Raw genomic sequence first — 7,358 nt, 5'->3', positions numbered from 1 at the left:
CTTCTGCGCTCCAGATGAATGCTGAAGCCCTTGGCTGCTTTAGGCAGTTTGTTTGTGTGTGTTTTGACCAGAAGTTTCCTCCTGGACCAGAGACCTTTTCCCAGTGGAAGTTTTGCTGAAGCTGATACGTATAAATAACCAGAGAGACATACTGGCGTGTGTGTGTGTGAAAAACTATCAATTCTGTGAACAAACATGGGTTAAGACATGTTTGCCAGGGATTCAAATTAGTGTCTGTGCCATTATGTCCTTTTGCTGGGATTTAATGGAAAGAGCTATAAATTGTGGTTATGATTAGCCAGCAAGAAAGGTATCTGTCAGGCAAGTTCTGCCACCCTTACTCATGTGCAGTATTTCATTTCACAGGTTGTCTTGGCTATTTTGCTGGACCATCCTCTCTGCCTCCAGCGGTGCTATTAAAGGAAGGAGGGAGCTATGAATTCCCGCAGTCTTTGGTAAGCTACAACTTCCTTCCTTGCTCACAATTAATGAGAAAGCTTCACCTCTTCTCCAAACCTTCATGGCTGTTTATTTATAGAGGCCAGCATCCAGACAGTATGGGTAATACTTCAAACCAGACTTGGACCTGGGATGTAGGCTGATCCAGCTTAGCTACACAGTAGAGTTTTTGTTGGGTGGAGGCATCTTAGTGTCCTGCTTGGGACATAATATCTCACCTCTAAATAAATGGCCTGCCCTGCAGGGTAAGGTGATTCTCACCATGAGGGAGGCTGGTGGAACTGGGCTTATAAAAATATCTGAGCAGTGGAAGAAAATAACTGCTCTTTTCCAAGAAGATGCATTTTTCTATTTTAATTTCTTGAAGGCTGTGATAAAATAAATGTTGTCTATGATGTCAAGGTGAAGGGCTGACCAGAACTTCCTTTGTGGTCAAGCTCTTTCTTTATTGATTGATTTTATAAGGCCTCTATATTTGTCAGGCTCGCAAGTGCAGCGGTGACTTAAGTTATAAGAGAATGTTTGTGTCTTTAAGGAAAAATACAGCGACCCCTCCTACCCATTGCCCTTCTCATCCGTGCAAGGAAACCTACACTTGGCCAGAATGTTTTTGCTCCCTTAGTGGAAAATGTTGATTAAATATTCAGAGGAAAAAATGCAATTAAACCCCCCAGACTCCTAAATCCCAAGAATCTTTCATGGCAAACTGCTGTATACGGAATAGTTGCATTATTTGGGCTGAAAATGCAAATTGTCAGGTTTTGGTAGAAGCTGCAAAACTTGAAGAGAAATGTCTTGGGGGAAAAGGTCTCTTTTCTGTTGATAGAAGGAGATATTTTCCAAGCATTTCCATGCAAGCTGTTTTGCTGTTGAGTTGGTTGAGCAACCCCATAGCCACGTGGTTGTGCTGCTGAAAGGCCCATGAGTGACTTTCCATACTTATTTTTTCTTCCTGAGCCAGAAGTTGCTTTAGTTCAGCATTTTGGTCATTCTTCACACCAGGAGACACATCAGGGTTTAGGCTGGGACCATTTGAGTGGTCAAGCCCAGTCTTGTCACACCACAGTGATGCTGCTGCTGTCAGCCCCTCAGGGTCTGGCATCAAGCTCTCGCTGCACTTTTGGGGCACATCTTTGCTTAGCTGGTTTTACTGGGATAAAATTCCTCCTGTTATTACTTCCCATTGGCGTAGACTGCTTTAGTGCTGACTCCACAAACAATGTGCAAGTGTTGTGTGTGGAGGTACAAATGTGAAGTGACCAGGTGAGATGACCAAGTTATGGCAAGTCAGTGACCCGAAGAGCAAAGCTCAGCTGAACTCTGTGCAGTGAGGTCACCAAATACTCAGTCCTCAAATAACACAAAATTACCCATCTTCCTTCAAAATTCATGCCTCCTTTTGAATGTGGAAATATATGGAACCTGGATATACGAAGTGAATTCCAGGGAAGAGAAAAACAAGGAATATAAACATGGAAGAGCTTTGCAAATCCACGTAAAGCCTGCACTGTTTCTCATTCCCTGGGCTTGCTGGCTGCTTCTCTAGTGCATTCAGTACTTGGTTCTCTGGGCTTTCTGTGTTAGAGGTCTGATCCCTCTCCCACCTGACTGGGTCTTGCTTCTGGAAACTGGCAATCTGCAAGACTGGAAAGAGAAAACCTGGAGCCGTGTTTTAGTATCAGTTGAGTCGATTTACACCATTTAGGATGTGGATTTCTCTGTTTTGTTTTCCCTCAAGGAAAAGAGATGATACAGAGAACTTGAAGTTGCTCCTGCGTGTGATGGTACAGCCAGTCAGCAGCACAATCAGCCATGTAGATTGCCTGTGGGCCTATTTCTTCACATTGACTCAGTTTAGCTGTTGTTGAGGTCAGTTTTTCCAGGGATCACTAATATGGGAGCTGAGGTTGGCCATTCCTCATCCACATCCCAGTTGGCGAGGGGCCCTTATGATTGCCAGGATACAGCTCCAGAGTAAACTAGATGCTCACAAGGTACACAAGGCAGTTTTAAGTGGCACTAAGGGAAAACAGGTAACAGAAGGGGATGTGATTTCTTTCCACCGACCTTTGTTTTAAAGGGTGTTTTGGGGTGCGAGTTAACCTTTCCTTGGGTCTCCTGCCAGCAGGTGGGAACCTTTTTAAGTTGTCCTTTTTCTGAGCAGGGCTGAATCGTCCGCCCTAAAGCATCCCTTAATGCAATTAAAACCAGCAGTACTGCTTCTCCAACACTGGGGCCTCCGATACTGGGAGGGGAAGCGGTGGCTCTTCTTTGAAGTCCCACCTACGTGAACATCAGTGGCAGGACTTCAAAGGGAAGCTGCTATTTCCTGTTGGAGCTCAGCCCTGGTGCTCAGCACTGCTAACAAAGCAGTCGGACTGGTTGTAAAGGCACCGATCCAGCAGAGAACTTAAGCACATGCTTAAGTCCCTCAGGACTTAACCGCATGTTGGGTTGGGACTCAGCTTGTCTGGAGACTGGACTCATGGTCAGGGTTGTGTCTCCCAGGTCAAGTTTTCAAGGGGAAGAGCCAGATTAGAAAGCTTTTCACAAATAGCTCGATGGGTGCTGCAAAGCTGGGCTCATCATTCATAACCCAATGACCTGGGGCACCTGCGCGACAGCAGGAGGTGGGAATACCACAAGGAATCCGACTGGATTGAACAAACAACCTGGAGACAGACAACAGGCTGCACTAACTACCTGCAAACGCTTGTAAATCGTGAATTCAGAGCTAGCATTGGTGAGTTCACCTCAGTGGCCAGGTGAGGATCTGGGCTGATAAATGGAGTTGTAAAGATGGGAGTCTATTTGCAAGCAGGTGCGAAATGCTAAAGGCACCATACTCAGCCCCATGTTTTGCTGAGTAATACTTTATTGTAGTGTTATTCCTCTGCTGTCTGTGGAGCTGTTTGCAGACTAACGGATGGCAGAACTCGGATGTAATTTTTAGCAAGGATTATTTAGGTAATTCATGTAATTTGCACCAACTTATTCTCTCAGTTACTGTCCTCAGGCTATAGACAGACCTTGTGGTCATGATCTGCAGCTGGTGCAGGTACCACACTGCTAGCCCTGTTCTCAGCATCATGTCATCCCCTCTTCAGTAGCAGTGCAGTATGAGAGCTTCTCCCCTGTCACTGCCTACACAAAGGCCCGTGGTTGCCTCATGTGTGGCAATTAAAGGGTGTCTGGGAGATGTTCCATGCCAGCAGCCTGGATATTTGCAATTGGAAAGGATGGTTCTGTTTGTAGAATAGATGTGTTGGATTGAACATGGTACTTGTGTAGGCTGCAGAGATAAACAGGTCATGAAGCCTGAGAAACCCCAGCAGTTTCCAAGTCCTGCTCCCTGAGGTCCTCCTGTACTTGGGGTAGCACAGCCTGATGAACCTGATAGTAGACTGCAGTTATCCTCCACCTTGCCCTTCTCCCTGTAGTGGAACCCATTACCTAGTTGCTAATTCCCCATCCCAAGAAAGTGAATTGAGAACAGTGTCCTGGGGATTTTCATGTGAGCCAAACTGGAAACACCTTCACTTGGGTTATGAAAATACCTATGAAACTGTTAGGCCACTGGGTTTGGATGTCACCAGCAGATATCTGCCCAGCCATTCAGGTTCCCAGAAGAAACTTCTGACATATCTTCACTGTGTGCATGAGCACTGTGTAGTTAGTGCTCCCCAAAGCAGCAAGACTTTGCTCAATTCCATGCTGACCTGCTCTGTTGCATGCAGAAAATAAGCACTGATCAAAAGTAAGGCCCCAACATCTCCCCTTCTAGGTTCAGGTACAGCGTGCTGGTACAGTGCTAATGTTACTGTTAGCACTGCGTGGTATGTCCTTGACATACTCCCTGCAGGATCAGGTTGGTGTCTCCACTGTGATGTTATGTGGCGGCATGGTTTGGAAGGACCCCCCTACAAAGAGTAGAGATGCTCTGTTTTGGATGGGTAGGTTGGATGTTGACAAACAGCAGCGTGACTCACTGCTCACACCTGAATGCTCTGCAAGGGGTTTATGTTCCTGAAAACGAGTGTGGTCACCGCACCTGAGAGTGAATCTGGTGACCACAGAGCGCTGAAGAAGTTCAAACTCAGCTTTTCTGCACCTTGAAAGTTCACAAGAAGCAGGTGATGTGATTTCTTGGGAAGGAAGCCTTGTGTTGTGACCGAGGCATGTGACTAGTGCAAGAAAACCATTCAGTTCTTGGTGGTGACACAGGTGTCTTGGGTGGCCTTGAGTGGTTCATTTGGTCTTTGTTCCCTTTGGTCTCCCAGCTATAAATTAGGCTAATAGCTCCTTACCCATGTGGCTATTAGCCAGCAAGTTATTCAGGTGAAGGTATATTGTGTGTTGTACAGGTACTAGGTTTGCTCTTGCTCAGGGTTCTCCTGTAAAATGAAGAAGCAATGTGAATAACCAAGTGAGGCAGGATGGGTTTTGGGGAGGCTTTCTCCCAAAGGCTCTTTGCCTTCAAAGAAGGTGCATTTTGTTAATCTTCATTTTGTGTGGTTTCTACCTGTGGATTAGGACTGAAAGGGTTTTATCCGATGCAGGGTGTACATGCAAATATTTCTATTTGAATAATACTGGAGAATAAATTTAGAACTGGTTAAAGAGGGGATGAATGCCTCAATCTGCGAGGTGGAAAAATTACTACTTCTTGTGGGTAACCCAACCTGTTTAAGTTGCTAAAAACATACCTGCCTGAAAAAAGAAGAGCAGGAGGAAGAGCTGAAAAGAGAGCTTTAAAAAAAACCCCAACTCTCTCCAGATTTCTAGTTTAATATTTCAGTATTTTCATAACTGCAGCTTTTTTTGGGCTGAGGTGGGGGGAAATGAGAATATATTCAAGAGCTCTGGAAACCGCTTTCTATTTGTAAAGCATGTTGTGTGTGTATCGTAACACCTACAGTACTTGTCGCTCTGCCAGGTTGTGCATCGGCTGCCAGGGTTTTCCTCGCTAAATGACATTATACTACTTTGTGGGTATTGAAAACAAATATGTTGAGGGGAGGGAGCCTTCTCATCCACAAAGCAATTGCCAGTATTTAGGCATAGTGTTTTATTTGAAGGCTGCTGCACTTTTCAGCTGCTTCCCATAAGCCAAAGGACAGGTTGGATGAAGGTCTGTGTGCTCTCTGTTCATTGGCGTGTATTCTTTGCAATACAGCAGCACCTAGGGGCTCTGCAGGAGATGAGGACTGTGGGATGATGGGCACTGTGTGAGCATGCAGTAGGGGACAGTGGGGGGGAATAGAGAAATGTGGTGGTTATCCTCAGAAGTGCAGCTCCAGAATAGTTGTTCTCTCACAAGGAGGTGTTGGGAGGGATGTGAGGTCACCTGGCTGGGTGGATGGAGTGAGGTAGACAGTGCTAACGGGAGGTATGATAGGGTGAAGCCATGGGGCTCTGCAACAAGGACCTCTGGTATGGTGTCTGGTAGTGGAAAAAGAGATGGGAGAGATGCATTGCTGGCTGGGTTGCCACTGCTGAATGGGTTATGCAAAGGCTACAGCTTTGCTATGAGGTGCAGATACGCTGCAGATATCTCTAACCAGATGAGGTTATCAATTAACCCAGGGTCTCCCACACTCTTGTGGTTTTGAGGGTGACACAGAAGCATTCCATTGCCAACATGAGATGAGCCCTGACAGATCCCGCTGCGTAAAAGCCAGTAGAAGAGGAGCGAGGAAGGAGAAAACAGGATTAGAGGCTGCTGAGGTCTCCTCAGTTCAGCTGCTGGAACAGCCTCTGTCAGGCTGCTGCTGCTGTGTATGAAGTAAAGCTGCTTTAAGACTGCTCTAACTTACAGCCAGGGTTATACCCCAACCGCAGCCTGGTGCAGAGCTGTTCCTGTGCCAAAGCCCGAGAGGAGCACGGAGCGTTGCCCAATGCCCGTCAGTGCCTTGGTGTCATCAGCACATCATGAGCTGCGTTTGCCAAGCACTGAAGTGGAGACGTTTGCTGACTTCTATATTATGTTTCAGTGGCACTCCTGTTGTTGTTTGACGTGGAATCCACAGTTAAAATGTAAGCTAATCAGTAGTTAGTTATTAATATCTACTTGCTTTTTAATAGTAATAGTTGTGCTCAGTTTTCATAGGTATAAAGAGCTAGTGTCCTGCTCAAAACTGTAGCATGCTTTAACCCGCAGCTGAGCAATTTTCTGTGACTGGAGAGAATTTGCTATTAGAGATGGTTGATTAAAATAGAAAGGAAATGGAAAGATGTTTGAGAGCCAGTTAGGAAAAAATCTTCAGGAATGGACTCTTCTGGGTTTTTTTTACTCTCCTTCTAGAAATTATATTATCTGGGATGGATGGGGTTGCTCCAGAGGCTTCAGGGCACATTAAAGGGTAATAAGAAGGGCATGGGGTGAGAAAAAGGTTCCTGCTGGGTTAAAGAGAGACACATGATAGCTCATCTGGGAGCAGAGAGTCAGGTTTAATAATGTTCTTGCTAAACACAGTTAATAATTGAGGTCAGGGCCCTGGGTGAGGGTAATAAGGGGATAGTCTCCCGTGTGTGGAGTGATGGGGTAAGGACAAGCTGTTCAGAGTGCACCAGTGATGCTGATAGCAGGCACAGAGCGGAGCTGGGCTGGGTCACTTGGGACCATGGTGGCAGTAGGTAGTTCACAAAACACTGCTTTTTGTGTGTCTTCCCTTTTAAAACATCAGATAATTGCATCATTTGCAGAATAAAGGAGCACACAGTGTGCTGGCTTAGCACAGTCAAATGCTAACTGATCAGCTGGTAGAGATCTGGTTAAGACAACAGGCTTATCTTGCTCCATCTTGCTGATGTTGTAATGTATAGCTGGAATTAGGAACTAAAGGGCTATAAATGTTTCCATCAGAAGGATTGGGTTTAGGTATCTGAGGCTCATTACA

General features: G+C 45.7%; 1 protein-coding gene across 1 annotated transcript in view; it reads left to right on the top strand.

The window, feature by feature from the left end:
- The first annotated feature begins 369 nt into the window (after nucleotides 1–369).
- Nucleotides 370–7,358, top strand: part of BMP2 (bone morphogenetic protein 2) — a 34,481-nt gene continuing 27,492 nt past the window's right edge. The window contains exon 1 of the mRNA XM_057423472.1: nucleotides 370–455. The gene's annotated coding sequence lies outside the window, so the exon portion shown is untranslated. The remainder of the gene's footprint in view (nucleotides 456–7,358) is intronic.

The sequence above is a fragment of the Pezoporus wallicus genome, unplaced genomic scaffold (assembly GCF_028554395.1).
Source record: "Pezoporus wallicus isolate ANWC-B61680 ecotype Strahan unplaced genomic scaffold, APGP_CSIRO_Pwel_v1 contig_4191, whole genome shotgun sequence".
Taxonomy (NCBI): domain Eukaryota; kingdom Metazoa; phylum Chordata; class Aves; order Psittaciformes; family Psittacidae; genus Pezoporus; species Pezoporus wallicus.
Note: the sequence above shows the minus strand (reverse complement) of the source record. Positions and strands in the feature narration are given on the sequence as shown.